Source organism: Triturus cristatus, chromosome 5_2 (assembly GCF_964204655.1).
Source record: "Triturus cristatus chromosome 5_2, aTriCri1.1, whole genome shotgun sequence".
Lineage (NCBI taxonomy): Eukaryota > Metazoa > Chordata > Amphibia > Caudata > Salamandridae > Triturus > Triturus cristatus.
This window is the reverse complement of record NC_140588.1, coordinates 553466296-553485403: the sequence shown is the minus strand read 5'-3', so window position 1 is coordinate 553485403 and position 19108 is coordinate 553466296. Positions and strand designations below refer to the sequence as shown.

The window sequence follows — 19108 nt, the reverse complement described above, 5'->3', positions numbered from 1 at the left end:
GAACATTGTGATATAACTTTTATATTCAGATAAACATTTGAATATTTAACACTTTTATAGAGAATATAGCTGAAAAGAATCAAATCACATTAAATCTCTATCCACTATGACCATTCAAATGAGATATCTTTTTATCAATATAAGAGAAGGACATCACTGATGCGCTCTCTTTTGTCTCAATGGAAAAGGCACTCTTGTGTGAGAGGGTTCCATGGTGTAATGGTTAGCACACTGGAATCTGAATCCAGCGATCCGAGTTCAAATCTCGGTGGGACCTACTACAATTATGAGATTTACTGTTTAACTCATTTTTTAGAATTTGGTCTAGAAAAAACCTAATATCAATGTTTTATACTGATGCGTATGAACGCATAAGTATGTATAGATGCATACATAGCTTTATCCATCTAGATAGCTGTTAGACAATATGAACATATCAATTATTCATAAACATAAATATTGAAGCTGAACCTAGAAACTGTTCTTTCACATCCACATTGTAAACATGAGTTTATTTTCCTTTCTCATCTATATGGCCAGTAATGAGATAGTTCATTTTTGCTGATTTCTTAGCTGACAACATGCTGGACTTACACAGTGCATTTCATTGTGAATTTCTTTGAAAGTGAATTTCAGATTCACACCTTTGACATGTCTTTCAAAAGATTCAACTTTATTGGTTGTGGATTTACTGTTGAAAATCAGTGTGTAAAATCTTTGTACGTCTGAATTTCAAGATTATTATTCAAACTGCACATCTTCGGTCCCCGTAATACAAAGTTTGACTCCTCAAGTTTTGTTTTAATGAATGCTTTGCAATTAAAAAGTTCCTTGTTCCCCTTATCAATAACAGTAAGATTTTAAAAAGTAATGTCGTGCATCAGGCCCCTGTGATGAGTTTGAGAAACCAGAGTGAGTTTGTAAAATCTCTCATTAGTTTGAGCCATTTAGTTTCCAGGTATTGTAAAAATTCTATTATTTGCTCACATCTAGTAAACTTTTAGAGTATAATCAATACATTAATTTTTCACCCTACCGGTATTAGATATGTGATATTAATGAATACACTTGAAAGAAAATGATTTGGTCAAGAGTCATAAAATGGTCCCACCGAGATTTGAACTCGGATCATTGGATTCAAAGTCCAAAGTGCTAACCATTACACCATGGAACCTCCCATGTGAAAGGAGTGCAAACTGCTGCAGCAATGTGGAAATGTCAAAGTTTTTAATATTCTACTGTCAAAGAGAAACTGAATTGGATTGCTTTCCTATTCTGGTAAACTTTTGCATATTGAACTATGTTGGGGAAGGATGTTGCCCAAAAGACTCAAATAACGTTATAACTCTGTTGAACAGTGGTTTTTATGTGAGATAATATTTTTCAATGAAAGATAAGTTGCCCCCTGAGGCAAATCTCTTCTGTCAAAATGGAAAGCTCACCCTGGTACGGGAGGGTGGATGGTGTCGTGGTTAGCACTCTGGACTCTGAAAACAGGGATCTGAGTACAAATTTCAGTGGGACTTATCTGAACATTACAATTTTCTTTTCCATTCAGTTCTTAAAAGTTTTATTTGGAACAACATCACATTTACTTATAAACATGTAAAAATCAACCTGTACATATGTATCTCTGTATATATAGCTATATGTCTCTGTATATTTATAGGAACATATAAACATATAGATTATAAAAATAAATATAATTAGTGGAGGTGAAAATCATGAACAGTTGTTGCCTCTCAGCATTTGAAACATGAGTTTCTACTTCTTTCTCTTTTATATGTCCTGAAATTGAGATAGTCACTTTTTACTCATTATTGATCCAACAATACAGTTGATGTATACAAAGCATATCATATGATTTCTGAATGAAGTTCAAAAATGAGAATTTGATCAGTACCTGTCATGCCTCCGACCAAAAGCTTATATTTTACGATTGGAGATCAACTGTTGTAAATCAGCATGAAAAACATTTTCTTTTCACGATTTCCATACTAATATAAAACAACATTTTTACTAGCTGAATGAGATCATCATTTGGGTTCCTCTATGTCTGATTGAAGAAAACTTCTCATTCAAAATGTGCTATTTTCGCCTTATCAATAGCGGGAAAGATTAAAAAAGTGATGCTGTGAATCACCCGTCTGAAATGCGTTTGAGAAAATCAGGATATGCTTTTATAATGGATAACTACTTTGTGAAGAAATTTGATGTCAAAGTATTGTAAAGTTTGTATTGATGTAACTTGTTCAAGCTGATGGACATTTTGAAAGCATTCAATAATTGACTCTTTCAACCTACTGGTGTTGGATTTGAGCTATCAATGAACAAAGATGAAGAAATGGAAAAGCTCAAGAGTAATAAAAAAAGTCCCTCCAAGGTTTCAAATCGGATCATTGGATGCAAAGTCCAAATTGCCAACCATTGCTCTATCGAGCCACCCATGCAGGAGACAGAGACATTGCTTCAGTAGTCTGGAAATGTAGACTGTTTTATTATGCTACAGGCAAAGATGAACATTGTGATATAACTTTTATATTCAGATAAACATTTGAATATTTAACACTTTTATAGAGAATATAGCTGAAAAGAATCAAATCACATTAAATCTCTATCCACTATGACCATTCAAATGCGATATCTTTTTATCAATATAAGAGAAGGACATCACTGATGCGCTCTCTTTTGTCTCAATGGAAAAGGCACTCTTGTGTGAGAGGGTTCCATGGTGTAATGGTTAGCACACTGGACTCTGAATCCAGCGATCCGCGTTCAAATCTAGGTGGGACCTACTACAATTATGAGATTCACTGTTTAACTCATTTTTTAGAATTTGGTCTAGAAAAAACCTAATATCAATGTTTTATACTGATGCGTATGAACGCATAAGTATGTATAGATGCATACATAGCTTTATCCATCTAGATAGCTGTTAGACAATATGAACATATCAATTATTCATAAACATAAATATTGAAGCTGAACCTAGAAACTGTTCTTTCACATCCACATTGTAAACATGAGTTTATTTTCCTTTCTCATCTATATGGCCAGTAATGAGATAGTTCATTTTTGCTGATTTCTTAGCTGACAACATGCTGGACTTACACAGTGCATTTCATTGTGAATTTCTTTGAAAGTGAATTTCAGATTCACACCTTTGACATGTCTTTCAAAAGATTCAACTTTATTGGTTGTGGATTTACTGTTGAAAATCAGTGTGTAAAATCTTTGTACGTCTGAATTTCAAGATTATTATTCAAACTGCACATCTTCGGTCCCCGTAATACAAAGTTTGACTCCTCAAGTTTTGTTTTAATGAATGCTTTGCAATTAAAAAGTTCCTTGTTCCCCTTATCAATAACAGTAAGATTTTAAAAAGTAATGTCGTGCATCAGGCCCCTGTGATGAGTTTGAGAAACCAGAGTGAGTTTGTAAAATCTCTCATTAGTTTGAGCCATTTAGTTTCCAGGTATTGTAAAAATTCTATTATTTGCTCACATCTAGTAAACTTTTAGAGTATAATCAATACATTAATTTTTCACCCTACCGGTATTAGATATGTGATATTAATGAATACACTTGAAAGAAAATGATTTGGTCAAGAGTCATAAAATGGTCCCACCGAGATTTGAACTCGGATCATTGGATTCAAAGTCCAAAGTGCTAACCATTACACCATGGAACCTCCCATGTGAAAGGAGTGCAAACTGCTGCAGCAATGTGGAAATGTCAAAGTTTTTAATATTCTACTGTCAAAGAGAAACTGAATTGGATTGCTTTCCTATTCTGGTAAACTTTTGCATATTGAACTATGTTGGGGAAGGATGTTGCCCAAAAGACTCAAATAACGTTATAACTCTGTTGAACAGTGGTTTTTATGTGAGATAATATTTTTCAATGAAAGATAAGTTGCCCCCTGAGGCAAATCTCTTCTGTCAAAATGGAAAGCTCACCCTGGTACGGGAGGGTGGATGGTGTCGTGGTTAGCACTCTGGACTCTGAAAACAGGGATCTGAGTACAAATTTCAGTGGGACTTATCTGAACATTACAATTTTCTTTTCCATTCAGTTCTTAAAAGTTTTATTTGGAACAACATCACATTTACTTATAAACATGTAAAAATCAACCTGTACATATGTATCTCTGTATATATAGCTATATGTCTCTGTATATTTATAGGAACATATAAACATATAGATTATAAAAATAAATATAATTAGTGGAGGTGAAAATCATGAACAGTTGTTGCCTCTCAGCATTTGAAACATGAGTTTCTACTTCTTTCTCTTTTATATGTCCTGAAATTGAGATAGTCACTTTTTACTCATTATTGATCCAACAATACAGTTGATGTATACAAAGCATATCATATGATTTCTGAATGAAGTTCAAAAATGAGAATTTGATCAGTACCTGTCATGCCTCCGACCAAAAGCTTATATTTTACGATTGGAGATCAACTGTTGTAAATCAGCATGAAAAACATTTTCTTTTCACGATTTCCATACTAATATAAAACAACATTTTTACTAGCTGAATGAGATCATCATTTGGGTTCCTCTATGTCTGATTGAAGAAAACTTCTCATTCAAAATGTGCTATTTTCGCCTTATCAATAGCGGGAAAGATTAAAAAAGTGATGCTGTGAATCACCCGTCTGAAATGCGTTTGAGAAAATCAGGATATGCTTTTATAATGGATAACTACTTTGTGAAGAAATTTGATGTCAAAGTATTGTAAAGTTTGTATTGATGTAACTTGTTCAAGCTGATGGACATTTTGAAAGCATTCAATAATTGACTCTTTCAACCTACTGGTGTTGGATTTGAGCTATCAATGAACAAAGATGAAGAAATGGAAAAGCTCAAGAGTAATAAAAAAAGTCCCTCCAAGGTTTCAAATCGGATCATTGGATGCAAAGTCCAAATTGCCAACCATTGCTCTATTGAGCCACCCATGCAGGAGACAGAGACATTGCTTCAGTAGTCTGGAAATGTAGACTGTTTTATTATGCTACAGGCAAAGATGAACATTGTGATATAACTTTTATATTCAGATAAACATTTGAATATTTAACACTTTTATAGAGAATATAGCTGAAAAGAATCAAATCACATTAAATCTCTATCCACTATGACCATTCAAATGCGATATCTTTTTATCAATATAAGAGAAGGACATCACTGATGCGCTCTCTTTTGTCTCAATGGAAAAGGCACTCTTGTGTGAGAGGGTTCCATGGTGTAATGGTTAGCACACTGGACTCTGAATCCAGCGATCCGCGTTCAAATCTCGGTGGGACCTACTACAATTATGAGATTCACTGTTTAACTCATTTTTTAGAATTTGGTCTAGAAAAAACCTAATATCAATGTTTTATACTGATGCGTATGAACGCATAAGTATGTATAGATGCATACATAGCTTTATCCATCTAGATAGCTGTTAGACAATATGAACATATCAATTATTCATAAACATAAATATTGAAGCTGAACCTAGAAACTGTTCTTTCACATCCACATTGTAAACATGAGTTTATTTTCCTTTCTCATCTATATGGCCAGTAATGAGATAGTTCATTTTTGCTGATTTCTTAGCTGACAACATGCTGGACTTACACAGTGCATTTCATTGTGAATTTCTTTGAAAGTGAATTTCAGATTCACACCTTTGACATGTCTTTCAAAAGATTCAACTTTATTGGTTGTGGATTTACTGTTGAAAATCAGTGTGTAAAATCTTTGTACGTCTGAATTTCAAGATTATTATTCAAACTGCACATCTTCGGTCCCCGTAATACAAAGTTTGACTCCTCAAGTTTTGTTTTAATGAATGCTTTGCAATTAAAAAGTTCCTTGTTCCCCTTATCAATAACAGTAAGATTTTAAAAAGTAATGTCGTGCATTAGGCCCCTGTGATGAGTTTGAGAAACCAGAGTGAGTTTGTAAAATCTCTCATTAGTTTGAGCCATTTAGTTTCCAGGTATTGTAAAAATTCTATTATTTGCTCACATCTAGTAAACTTTTAGAGTATAATCAATACATTAATTTTTCACCCTACCGGTATTAGATATGTGATATTAATGAATACACTTGAAAGAAAATGATTTGGTCAAGAGTCATAAAATGGTCCCACCGAGATTTGAACTCGGATCATTGGATTCAAAGTCCAAAGTGCTAACCATTACACCATGGAACCTCCCATGTGAAAGGAGTGCAAACTGCTGCAGCAATGTGGAAATGTCAAAGTTTTTAATATTCTACTGTCAAAGAGAAACTGAATTGGATTGCTTTCCTATTCTGGTAAACTTTTGCATATTGAACTATGTTGGGGAAGGATGTTGCCCAAAAGACTCAAATAACGTTATAACTCTGTTGAACAGTGGTTTTTATGTGAGATAATATTTTTCAATGAAAGATAAGTTGCCCCCTGAGGCAAATCTCTTCTGTCAAAATGGAAAGCTCACCCTGGTACGGGAGGGTGGATGGTGTCGTGGTTAGCACTCTGGACTCTGAAAACAGGGATCTGAGTACAAATTTCAGTGGGACTTATCTGAACATTACAATTTTCTTTTCCATTCAGTTCTTAAAAGTTTTATTTGGAACAACATCACATTTACTTATAAACATGTAAAAATCAACCTGTACATATGTATCTCTGTATATATAGCTATATGTCTCTGAATATTTATAGGAACATATAAACATATAGATTATAAAAATAAATATAATTAGTGGAGGTGAAAATCATGAACAGTTGTTGCCTCTCAGCATTTGAAACATGAGTTTCTACTTCTTTCTCTTTTATATGTCCTGAAATTGAGATAGTCACTTTTTACTCATTATTGATCCAACAATACAGTTGATGTATACAAAGCATATCATATGATTTGTGAATGAAGTTCAAAAATGAGAATTTGATCAGTACCTGTCATGCCTCCGACCAAAAGCTTATATTTTACTATTGGAGATCAACTGTTGTAAATCAGCATGAAAAACATTTTCTTTTCACGATTTCCATACTAATATAAAACAACATTTTTACTAGCTGAATGAGATCATCATTTGGGTTCCTCTATGTCTGATTGAAGAAAACTTCTCATTCAAAATGTGCTATTTTCGCCTTATCAATAGCGGGAAAGATTAAAAAAGTGATGCTGTGAATCACCCGTCTGAAATGCGTTTGAGAAAATCAGGATATGATTTTATAATGGCTAACTACTTTGTGAAGAAATTTGATGTCAAAGTATTGTAAAGTTTGTATTGATGTAACTTGTTCAAGCTGATGGACATTTTGAAAGCATTCAATAATTGACTCTTTCAACCTACTGGTGTTGGATTTGAGCTATCAATGAACAAAGATGAAGAAATGGAAAAGCTCAAGAGTAATAAAAAAAGTCCCTCCAAGGTTTCAAATCGGATCATTGGATGCAAAGTCCAAATTGCCAACCATTGCTCTATCGAGCCACCCATGCAGGAGACAGAGACATTGCTTCAGTAGTCTGGAAATGTAGACTGTTTTATTATGCTACAGGCAAAGATGAACATTGTGATATAACTTTTATATTCAGATAAACATTTGAATATTTAACACTTTTATAGAGAATATAGCTGAAAAGAATCAAATCACATTAAATCTCTATCCACTATGACCATTCAAATGAGATATCTTTTTATCAATATATGAGAAGGACATCACTGATGCGCTCTCTTTTGTCTCAATGGAAAAGGCACTCTTGTGTGAGAGGGTTCCATGGTGTAATGGTTAGCACACTGGAATCTGAATCCAGCGATCCGAGTTCAAATCTCGGTGGGACCTACTACAATTATGAGATTCACTGTTTAACTCATTTTTTAGAATTTGGTCTAGAAAAAACCTAATATCAATGTTTTATACTGATGCGTATGAACGCATAAGTATGTATAGATGCATACATAGCTTTATCCATCTAGATAGCTGTTAGACAATATGAACATATCAATTATTCATAAACATAAATATTGAAGCTGAACCTAGAAACTGTTCTTTCACATCCACATTGTAAACATGAGTTTATTTTCCTTTCTCATCTATATGGCCAGTAATGAGATAGTTCATTTTTGCTGATTTCTTAGCTGACAACATGCTGGACTTACACAGTGCATTTCATTGTGAATTTCTTTGAAAGTGAATTTCAGATTCACACCTTTGACATGTCTTTCAAAAGATTCAACTTTATTGGTTGTGGATTTACTGTTGAAAATCAGTGTGTAAAATCTTTGTACGTCTGAATTTCAAGATTATTATTCAAACTGCACATCTTCGGTCCCCGTAATACAAAGTTTGACTCCTCAAGTTTTGTTTTAATGAATGCTTTGCAATTAAAAAGTTCCTTGTTCCCCTTATCAATAACAGTAAGATTTTAAAAAGTAATGTCGTGCATCAGGCCCATGTGATGAGTTTGAGAAACCAGAGTGAGTTTGTAAAATCTCTCATTAGTTTGAGCCATTTAGTTTCCAGGTATTGTAAAAATTCTATTATTTGCTCACATCTAGTAAACTTTTAGAGTATAATCAATACATTAATTTTTCACCCTACCGGTATTAGATATGTGATATTAATGAATACACTTGAAAGAAAATGATTTGGTCAAGAGTCATAAAATGGTCCCACCGAGATTTGAACTCGGATCATTGGATTCAAAGTCCAAAGTGCTAACCATTACACCATGGAACCTCCCATGTGAAAGGAGTGCAAACTGCTGCAGCAATGTGGAAATGTCAAAGTTTTTAATATTCTACTGTCAAAGAGAAACTGAATTGGATTGCTTTCCTATTCTGGTAAACTTTTGCATATTGAACTATGTTGGGGAAGGATGTTGCCCAAAAGACTCAAATAACGTTATAACTCTGTTGAACAGTGGTTTTTATGTGAGATAATATTTTTCAATGAAAGATAAGTTGCCCCCTGAGGCAAATCTCTTCTGTCAAAATGGAAAGCTCACCCTGGTACGGGAGGGTGGATGGTGTCGTGGTTAGCACTCTGGACTCTGAAAACAGGGATCTGAGTACAAATTTCAGTGGGACTTATCTGAACATTACAATTTTCTTTTCCATTCAGTTCTTAAAAGTTTTATTTGGAACAACATCACATTTACTTATAAACATGTAAAAATCAACCTGTACATATGTATCTCTGTATATATAGCTATATGTCTCTGTATATTTATAGGAACATATAAACATATAGATTATAAAAATAAATATAATTAGTGGAGGTGAAAATCATGAACAGTTGTTGCCTCTCAGCATTTGAAACATGAGTTTCTACTTCTTTCTCTTTTATATGTCCTGAAATTGAGATAGTCACTTTTTACTCATTATTGATCCAACAATACAGTTGATGTATACAAAGCATATCATATGATTTGTGAATGAAGTTCAAAAATGAGAATTTGATCAGTACCTGTCATGCCTCCGACCAAAAGCTTATATTTTACTATTGGAGATCAACTGTTGTAAATCAGCATGAAAAACATTTTCTTTTCACGATTTCCATACTAATATAAAACAACATTTTTACTAGCTGAATGAGATCATCATTTGGGTTCCTCTATGTCTGATTGAAGAAAACTTCTCATTCAAAATGTGCTATTTTCGCCTTATCAATAGCGGGAAAGATTAAAAAAGTGATGCTGTGAATCACCCGTCTGAAATGCGTTTGAGAAAATCAGGATATGATTTTATAATGGCTAACTACTTTGTGAAGAAATTTGATGTCAAAGTATTGTAAAGTTTGTATTGATGTAACTTGTTCAAGCTGATGGACATTTTGAAAGCATTCAATAATTGACTCTTTCAACCTACTGGTGTTGGATTTGAGCTATCAATGAACAAAGATGAAGAAATGGAAAAGCTCAAGAGTAATAAAAAAAGTCCCTCCAAGGTTTCAAATCGGATCATTGGATGCAAAGTCCAAATTGCCAACCATTGCTCTATCGAGCCACCCATGCAGGAGACAGAGACATTGCTTCAGTAGTCTGGAAATGTAGACTGTTTTATTATGCTACAGGCAAAGATGAACATTGTGATATAACTTTTATATTCAGATAAACATTTGAATATTTAACACTTTTATAGAGAATATAGCTGAAAAGAATCAAATCACATTAAATCTCTATCCACTATGACCATTCAAATGAGATATCTTTTTATCAATATATGAGAAGGACATCACTGATGCGCTCTCTTTTGTCTCAATGGAAAAGGCACTCTTGTGTGAGAGGGTTCCATGGTGTAATGGTTAGCACACTGGAATCTGAATCCAGCGATCCGAGTTCAAATCTCGGTGGGACCTACTACAATTATGAGATTCACTGTTTAACTCATTTTTTAGAATTTGGTCTAGAAAAAACCTAATATCAATGTTTTATACTGATGCGTATGAACGCATAAGTATGTATAGATGCATACATAGCTTTATCCATCTAGATAGCTGTTAGACAATATGAACATATCAATTATTCATAAACATAAATATTGAAGCTGAACCTAGAAACTGTTCTTTCACATCCACATTGTAAACATGAGTTTATTTTCCTTTCTCATCTATATGGCCAGTAATGAGATAGTTCATTTTTGCTGATTTCTTAGCTGACAACATGCTGGACTTACACAGTGCATTTCATTGTGAATTTCTTTGAAAGTGAATTTCAGATTCACACCTTTGACATGTCTTTCAAAAGATTCAACTTTATTGGTTGTGGATTTACTGTTGAAAATCAGTGTGTAAAATCTTTGTACGTCTGAATTTCAAGATTATTATTCAAACTGCACATCTTCGGTCCCCGTAATACAAAGTTTGACTCCTCAAGTTTTGTTTTAATGAATGCTTTGCAATTAAAAAGTTCCTTGTTCCCCTTATCAATAACAGTAAGATTTTAAAAAGTAATGTCGTGCATCAGGCCCATGTGATGAGTTTGAGAAACCAGAGTGAGTTTGTAAAATCTCTCATTAGTTTGAGCCATTTAGTTTCCAGGTATTGTAAAAATTCTATTATTTGCTCACATCTAGTAAACTTTTAGAGTATAATCAATACATTAATTTTTCACCCTACCGGTATTAGATATGTGATATTAATGAATACACTTGAAAGAAAATGATTTGGTCAAGAGTCATAAAATGGTCCCACCGAGATTTGAACTCGGATCATTGGATTCAAAGTCCAAAGTGCTAACCATTACACCATGGAACCTCCCATGTGAAAGGAGTGCAAACTGCTGCAGCAATGTGGAAATGTCAAAGTTTTTAATATTCTACTGTCAAAGAGAAACTGAATTGGATTGCTTTCCTATTCTGGTAAACTTTTGCATATTGAACTATGTTGGGGAAGGATGTTGCCCAAAAGACTCAAATAACGTTATAACTCTGTTGAACAGTGGTTTTTATGTGAGATAATATTTTTCAATGAAAGATAAGTTGCCCCCTGAGGCAAATCTCTTCTGTCAAAATGGAAAGCTCACCCTGGTACGGGAGGGTGGATGGTGTCGTGGTTAGCACTCTGGACTCTGAAAACAGGGATCTGAGTACAAATTTCAGTGGGACTTATCTGAACATTACAATTTTCTTTTCCATTCAGTTCTTAAAAGTTTTATTTGGAACAACATCACATTTACTTATAAACATGTAAAAATCAACCTGTACATATGTATCTCTGTATATATAGCTATATGTCTCTGTATATTTATAGGAACATATAAACATATAGATTATAAAAATAAATATAATTAGTGGAGGTGAAAATCATGAACAGTTGTTGCCTCTCAGCATTTGAAACATGAGTTTCTACTTCTTTCTCTTTTATATGTCCTGAAATTGAGATAGTCACTTTTTACTCATTATTGATCCAACAATACAGTTGATGTATACAAAGCATATCATATGATTTCTGAATGAAGTTCAAAAATGAGAATTTGATCAGTACCTGTCATGCCTCCGACCAAAAGCTTATATTTTACGATTGGAGATCAACTGTTGTAAATCAGCATGAAAAACATTTTCTTTTCACGATTTCCATACTAATATAAAACAACATTTTTACTAGCTGAATGAGATCATCATTTGGGTTCCTCTATGTCTGATTGAAGAAAACTTCTCATTCAAAATGTGCTATTTTCGCCTTATCAATAGCGGGAAAGATTAAAAAAGTGATGCTGTGAATCACCCGTCTGAAATGCGTTTGAGAAAATCAGGATATGCTTTTATAATGGATAACTACTTTGTGAAGAAATTTGATGTCAAAGTATTGTAAAGTTTGTATTGATGTAACTTGTTCAAGCTGATGGACATTTTGAAAGCATTCAATAATTGACTCTTTCAACCTACTGGTGTTGGATTTGAGCTATCAATGAACAAAGATGAAGAAATGGAAAAGCTCAAGAGTAATAAAAAAAGTCCCTCCAAGGTTTCAAATCGGATCATTGGATGCAAAGTCCAAATTGCCAACCATTGCTCTATCGAGCCACCCATGCAGGAGACAGAGACATTGCTTCAGTAGTCTGGAAATGTAGACTGTTTTATTATGCTACAGGCAAAGATGAACATTGTGATATAACTTTTATATTCAGATAAACATTTGAATATTTAACACTTTTATAGAGAATATAGCTGAAAAGAATCAAATCACATTAAATCTCTATCCACTATGACCATTCAAATGCGATATCTTTTTATCAATATAAGAGAAGGACATCACTGATGCGCTCTCTTTTGTCTCAATGGAAAAGGCACTCTTGTGTGAGAGGGTTCCATGGTGTAATGGTTAGCACACTGGACTCTGAATCCAGCGATCCGCGTTCAAATCTCGGTGGGACCTACTACAATTATGAGATTCACTGTTTAACTCATTTTTTAGAATTTGGTCTAGAAAAAACCTAATATCAATGTTTTATACTGATGCGTATGAACGCATAAGTATGTATAGATGCATACATAGCTTTATCCATCTAGATAGCTGTTAGACAATATGAACATATCAATTATTCATAAACATAAATATTGAAGCTGAACCTAGAAACTGTTCTTTCACATCCACATTGTAAACATGAGTTTATTTTCCTTTCTCATCTATATGGCCAGTAATGAGATAGTTCATTTTTGCTGATTTCTTAGCTGACAACATGCTGGACTTACACAGTGCATTTCATTGTGAATTTCTTTGAAAGTGAATTTCAGATTCACACCTTTGACATGTCTTTCAAAAGATTCAACTTTATTGGTTGTGGATTTACTGTTGAAAATCAGTGTGTAAAATCTTTGTACGTCTGAATTTCAAGATTATTATTCAAACTGCACATCTTCGGTCCCCGTAATACAAAGTTTGACTCCTCAAGTTTTGTTTTAATGAATGCTTTGCAATTAAAAAGTTCCTTGTTCCCCTTATCAATAACAGTAAGATTTTAAAAAGTAATGTCGTGCATCAGGCCCATGTGATGAGTTTGAGAAACCAGAGTGAGTTTGTAAAATCTCTCATTAGTTTGAGCCATTTAGTTTCCAGGTATTGTAAAAATTCTATTATTTGCTCACATCTAGTAAACTTTTAGAGTATAATCAATACATTAATTTTTCACCCTACCGGTATTAGATATGTGATATTAATGAATACACTTGAAAGAAAATGATTTGGTCAAGAGTCATAAAATGGTCCCACCGAGATTTGAACTCGGATCATTGGATTCAAAGTCCAAAGTGCTAACCATTACACCATGGAACCTCCCATGTGAAAGGAGTGCAAACTGCTGCAGCAATGTGGAAATGTCAAAGTTTTTAATATTCTACTGTCAAAGAGAAACTGAATTGGATTGCTTTCCTATTCTGGTAAACTTTTGCATATTGAACTATGTTGGGGAAGGATGTTGCCCAAAAGACTCAAATAACGTTATAACTCTGTTGAACAGTGGTTTTTATGTGAGATAATATTTTTCAATGAAAGATAAGTTGCCCCCTGAGGCAAATCTCTTCTGTCAAAATGGAAAGCTCACCCTGGTACGGGAGGGTGGATGGTGTCGTGGTTAGCACTCTGGACTCTGAAAACAGGGATCTGAGTACAAATTTCAGTGGGACTTATCTGAACATTACAATTTTCTTTTCCATTCAGTTCTTAAAAGTTTTATTTGGAACAACATCACATTTACTTATAAACATGTAAAAATCAACCTGTACATATGTATCTCTGTATATATAGCTATATGTCTCTGTATATTTATAGGAACATATAAACATATAGATTATAAAAATAAATATAATTAGTGGAGGTGAAAATCATGAACAGTTGTTGCCTCTCAGCATTTGAAACATGAGTTTCTACTTCTTTCTCTTTTATATGTCCTGAAATTGAGATAGTCACTTTTTACTCATTATTGATCCAACAATACAGTTGATGTATACAAAGCATATCATATGATTTGTGAATGAAGTTCAAAAATGAGAATTTGATCAGTACCTGTCATGCCTCCGACCAAAAGCTTATATTTTACTATTGGAGATCAACTGTTGTAAATCAGCATGAAAAACATTTTCTTTTCACGATTTCCATACTAATATAAAACAACATTTTTACTAGCTGAATGAGATCATCATTTGGGTTCCTCTATGTCTGATTGAAGAAAACTTCTCATTCAAAATGTGCTATTTTCGCCTTATCAATAGCGGGAAAGATTAAAAAAGTGATGCTGTGAATCACCCGTCTGAAATGCGTTTGAGAAAATCAGGATATGCTTTTATAATGGATAACTACTTTGTGAAGAAATTTGATGTCAAAGTATTGTAAAGTTTGTATTGATGTAACTTGTTCAAGCTGATGGACATTTTGAAAGCATTCAATAATTGACTCTTTCAACCTACTGGTGTTGGATTTGAGCTATCAATGAACAAAGATGAAGAAATGGAAAAGCTCAAGAGTAATAAAAAAAGTCCCTCCAAGGTTTCAAATCGGATCATTGGATGCAAAGTCCAAATTGCCAACCATTGCTCTATCGAGCCACCCATGCAGGAGACAGAGACATTGCTTCAGTAGTCTGGAAATGTAGACTGTTTTATTATGCTACAGGCAAAGATGAACATTGTGATATAACTTTTATATTCAGATAAACATTTGAATATTTAACACTTTTATAGAGAATATAGCTGAAAAGAATCAAATCACATTAAATCTCTATCCACTATGACCATTCAAATGCGATATCTTTTTATCAATATAAGAGAAGGACATCACTGATGCGCTCTCTTTTGTCTCAATGGAAAAGGCACTCTTGTGTGAGAGGGTTCCATGGTGTAATGGTTAGCACACTGGACTCTGAATCCAGCGATCCGCGTTCAAATCTCGGTGGGACCTACTACAATTATGAGATTCACTGTTTAACTCATTTTTTAGAATTTGGTCTAGAAAAAACCTAATATCAATGTTTTATACTGATGCGTATGAACGCATAAGTATGTATAGATGCATACATAGCTTTATCCATCTAGATAGCTGTTAGACAATATGAACATATCAATTATTCATAAACATAAATATTGAAGCTGAACCTAGAAACTGTTCTTTCACATCCACATTGTAAACATGAGTTTATTTTCCTTTCTCATCTATATGGCCAGTAATGAGATAGTTCATTTTTGCTGATTTCTTAGCTGACAACATGCTGGACTTACACAGTGCATTTCATTGTGAATTTCTTTGAAAGTGAATTTCAGATTCACACCTTTGACATGTCTTTCAAAAGATTCAACTTTATTGGTTGTGGATTTACTGTTGAAAATCAGTGTGTAAAATCTTTGTACGTCTGAATTTCAAGATTATTATTCAAACTGCACATCTTCGGTCCCCGTAATACAAAGTTTGACTCCTCAAGTTTTGTTTTAATGAATGCTTTGCAATTAAAAAGTTCCTTGTTCCCCTTATCAATAACAGTAAGATTTTAAAAAGTAATGTCGTGCATCAGGCCCATGTGATGAGTTTGAGAAACCAGAGTGAGTTTGTAAAATCTCTCATTAGTTTGAGCCATTTAGTTTCCAGGTATTGTAAAAATTCTATTATTTGCTCACATCTAGTAAACTTTTAGAGTATAATCAATACATTAATTTTTCACCCTACCGGTATTAGATATGTGATATTAATGAATACACTTGAAAGAAAATGATTTGGTCAAGAGTCATAAAATGGTCCCACCGAGATTTGAACTCGGATCATTGGATTCAAAGTCCAAAGTGCTAACCATTACACCATGGAACCTCCCATGTGAAAGGAGTGCAAACTGCTGCAGCAATGTGGAAATGTCAAAGTTTTTAATATTCTACTGTCAAAGAGAAACTGAATTGGATTGCTTTCCTATTCTGGTAAACTTTTGCATATTGAACTATGTTGGGGAAGGATGTTGCCCAAAAGACTCAAATAACGTTATAACTCTGTTGAACAGTGGTTTTTATGTGAGATAATATTTTTCAATGAAAGATAAGTTGCCCCCTGAGGCAAATCTCTTCTGTCAAAATGGAAAGCTCACCCTGGTACGGGAGGGTGGATGGTGTCGTGGTTAGCACTCTGGACTCTGAAAACAGGGATCTGAGTACAAATTTCAGTGGGACTTATCTGAACATTACAATTTTCTTTTCCATTCAGTTCTTAAAAGTTTTATTTGGAACAACATCACATTTACTTATAAACATGTAAAAATCAACCTGTACATATGTATCTCTGTATATATAGCTATATGTCTCTGTATATTTATAGGAACATATAAACATATAGATTATAAAAATAAATATAATTAGTGGAGGTGAAAATCATGAACAGTTGTTGCCTCTCAGCATTTGAAACATGAGTTTCTACTTCTTTCTCTTTTATATGTCCTGAAATTGAGATAGTCACTTTTTACTCATTATTGATCCAACAATACAGTTGATGTATACAAAGCATATCATATGATTTGTGAATGAAGTTCAAAAATGAGAATTTGATCAGTACCTGTCATGCCTCCGACCAAAAGCTTATATTTTACTATTGGAGATCAACTGTTGTAAATCAGCATGAAAAACATTTTCTTTTCACGATTTCCATACTAATATAAAACAACATTTTTACTAGCTGAATGAGATCATCATTTGGGTTCCTCTATGTCTGATTGAAGAAAACTTCTCATTCAAAATGTGCTATTTTCGCCTTATCAATAGCGGGAAAGATTAAAAAAGTGATGCTGTGAATCACCCGTCTGAAATGCGTTTGAGAAAATCAGGATATGATTTTATAATGGCTAACTACTTTGTGAAGAAATTTGATGTCAAAGTATTGTAAAGTTTGTATTGATGTAACTTGTTCAAGCTGATGGACATTTTGAAAGCATTCAATAATTGACTCTTTCAACCTACTGGTGTTGGATTTGAGCTATCAATGAACAAAGATGAAGAAATGGAAAAGCTCAAGAGTAATAAAAAAAGTCCCTCCAAGGTTTCAAATCGGATCATTGGATGCAAAGTCCAAATTGCCAACCATTGCTCTATCGAGCCACCCATGCAGGAGACAGAGACATTGCTTCAGTAGTCTGGAAATGTAGACTGTTTTATTATGCTACAGGCAAAGATGAACATTGTGATATAACTTTTATATTCAGATAAACATTTGAATATTTAACACTTTTATAGAGAATATAGCTGAAAAGAATCAAATCACATTAAATCTCTATCCACTATGACCATTCAAATGAGATATCTTTTTATCAATATATGAGAAGGACATCACTGATGCGCTCTCTTTTGTCTCAATGGAAAAGGCACTCTTGTGTGAGAGGGTTCCATGGTGTAATGGTTAGCACACTGGAATCTGAATCCAGCGATCCGAGTTCAAATCTCGGTGGGACCTACTACAATTATGAGATTCACTGTTTAACTCATTTTTTAGAATTTGGTCTAGAAAAAACCTAATATCAATGTTTTATACTGATGCGTATGAACGCATAAGTATGTATAGATGCATACATAGCTTTATCCATCTAGATAGCTGTTAGACAATATGAACATATCAATTATTCATAAACATAAATATTGAAGCTGAACCTAGAAACTGTTCTTTCACATCCACATTGTAAACATGAGTTTATTTTCCTTTCTCATCTATATGGCCAGTAATGAGATAGTTCATTTTTGCTGATTTCTTAGCTGACAACATGCTGGACTTACACAGTGCATTTCATTGTGAATTTCTTTGAAAGTGAATTTCAGATTCACACCTTTGACATGTCTTTCAAAAGATTCAACTTTATTGGTTGTGGATTTACTGTTGAAAATCAGTGTGTAAAATCTTTGTACGTCTGAATTTCAAGATTATTATTCAAACTGCACATCTTCGGTCCCCGTAATACAAAGTTTGACTCCTCAAGTTTTGTTTTAATGAATGCTTTGCAATTAAAAAGTTCCTTGTTCCCCTTATCAATAACAGTAAGATTTTAAAAAGTAATGTCGTGCATCAGGCCCATGTGATGAGTTTGAGAAACCAGAGTGAGTTTGTAAAATCTCTCATTAGTTTGAGCCATTTAGTTTCCAGGTATTGTAAAAATTCTATTATTTGCTCACATCTAGTAAACTTTTAGAGTATAATCAATACATTAATTTTTCACCCTACCGGTATTAGATATGTGATATTAATGAATACACTTGAAAGAAAATGATTTGGTCAAGAGTCATAAAATGGTCCCACCGAGATTTGAACTCGGATCATTGGATTCAAAGTCCAAAGTGCTAACCATTACACCATGGAACCTCCCATGTGAAAGGAGTGCAAACTGCTGCAGCAATGTGGAAATGTCAAAGTTTTTAATATTCTACTGTCAAAGAGAAACTGAATTGGATTGCTTTCCTATTCTGGTAAACTTTTGCATATTGAACTATGTTGGGGAAGGATGTTGCCCAAAAGACTCAAATAACGTTATAACTCTGTTGAACAGTGGTTTTTATGTGAGATAATATTTTTCAATGAAAGATAAGTTGCCCCCTGAGGCAAATCTCTTCTGTCAAAATGGAAAGCTCACCCTGGTACGGGAGGGTGGATGGTGTCGTGGTTAGCACTCTGGACTCT

General features: G+C 33.8%; 8 non-coding genes across 8 annotated transcripts; all 8 read right to left on the bottom strand.

The window, feature by feature from the left end:
- Positions 1 to 1102: 1102 nt before the first annotated feature.
- Positions 1103 to 1174, bottom strand: TRNAQ-UUG (transfer RNA glutamine (anticodon UUG)). The gene has a single exon. It is a non-coding gene; the product is annotated as a tRNA-Gln (tRNA).
- A 2445-nt stretch (positions 1175 to 3619) lies between these two features.
- TRNAQ-UUG (transfer RNA glutamine (anticodon UUG)) lies at positions 3620 to 3691 on the bottom strand. Its single transcript has one exon. It is a non-coding gene; the product is annotated as a tRNA-Gln (tRNA).
- A 2445-nt stretch (positions 3692 to 6136) lies between these two features.
- TRNAQ-UUG (transfer RNA glutamine (anticodon UUG)) lies at positions 6137 to 6208 on the bottom strand. Its single transcript has one exon. It is a non-coding gene; the product is annotated as a tRNA-Gln (tRNA).
- A 2445-nt stretch (positions 6209 to 8653) lies between these two features.
- On the bottom strand, positions 8654 to 8725 carry TRNAQ-UUG (transfer RNA glutamine (anticodon UUG)). Its single transcript has one exon. It is a non-coding gene; the product is annotated as a tRNA-Gln (tRNA).
- Positions 8726 to 11170: 2445 nt separating this feature from the next.
- On the bottom strand, positions 11171 to 11242 carry TRNAQ-UUG (transfer RNA glutamine (anticodon UUG)). Its single transcript has one exon. It is a non-coding gene; the product is annotated as a tRNA-Gln (tRNA).
- Positions 11243 to 13687: 2445 nt separating this feature from the next.
- Positions 13688 to 13759, bottom strand: TRNAQ-UUG (transfer RNA glutamine (anticodon UUG)). The gene has a single exon. It is a non-coding gene; the product is annotated as a tRNA-Gln (tRNA).
- A 2445-nt stretch (positions 13760 to 16204) lies between these two features.
- On the bottom strand, positions 16205 to 16276 carry TRNAQ-UUG (transfer RNA glutamine (anticodon UUG)). Its single transcript has one exon. It is a non-coding gene; the product is annotated as a tRNA-Gln (tRNA).
- Positions 16277 to 18721: 2445 nt separating this feature from the next.
- Positions 18722 to 18793, bottom strand: TRNAQ-UUG (transfer RNA glutamine (anticodon UUG)). Its single transcript has one exon. It is a non-coding gene; the product is annotated as a tRNA-Gln (tRNA).
- Positions 18794 to 19108: the final 315 nt, after the last annotated feature.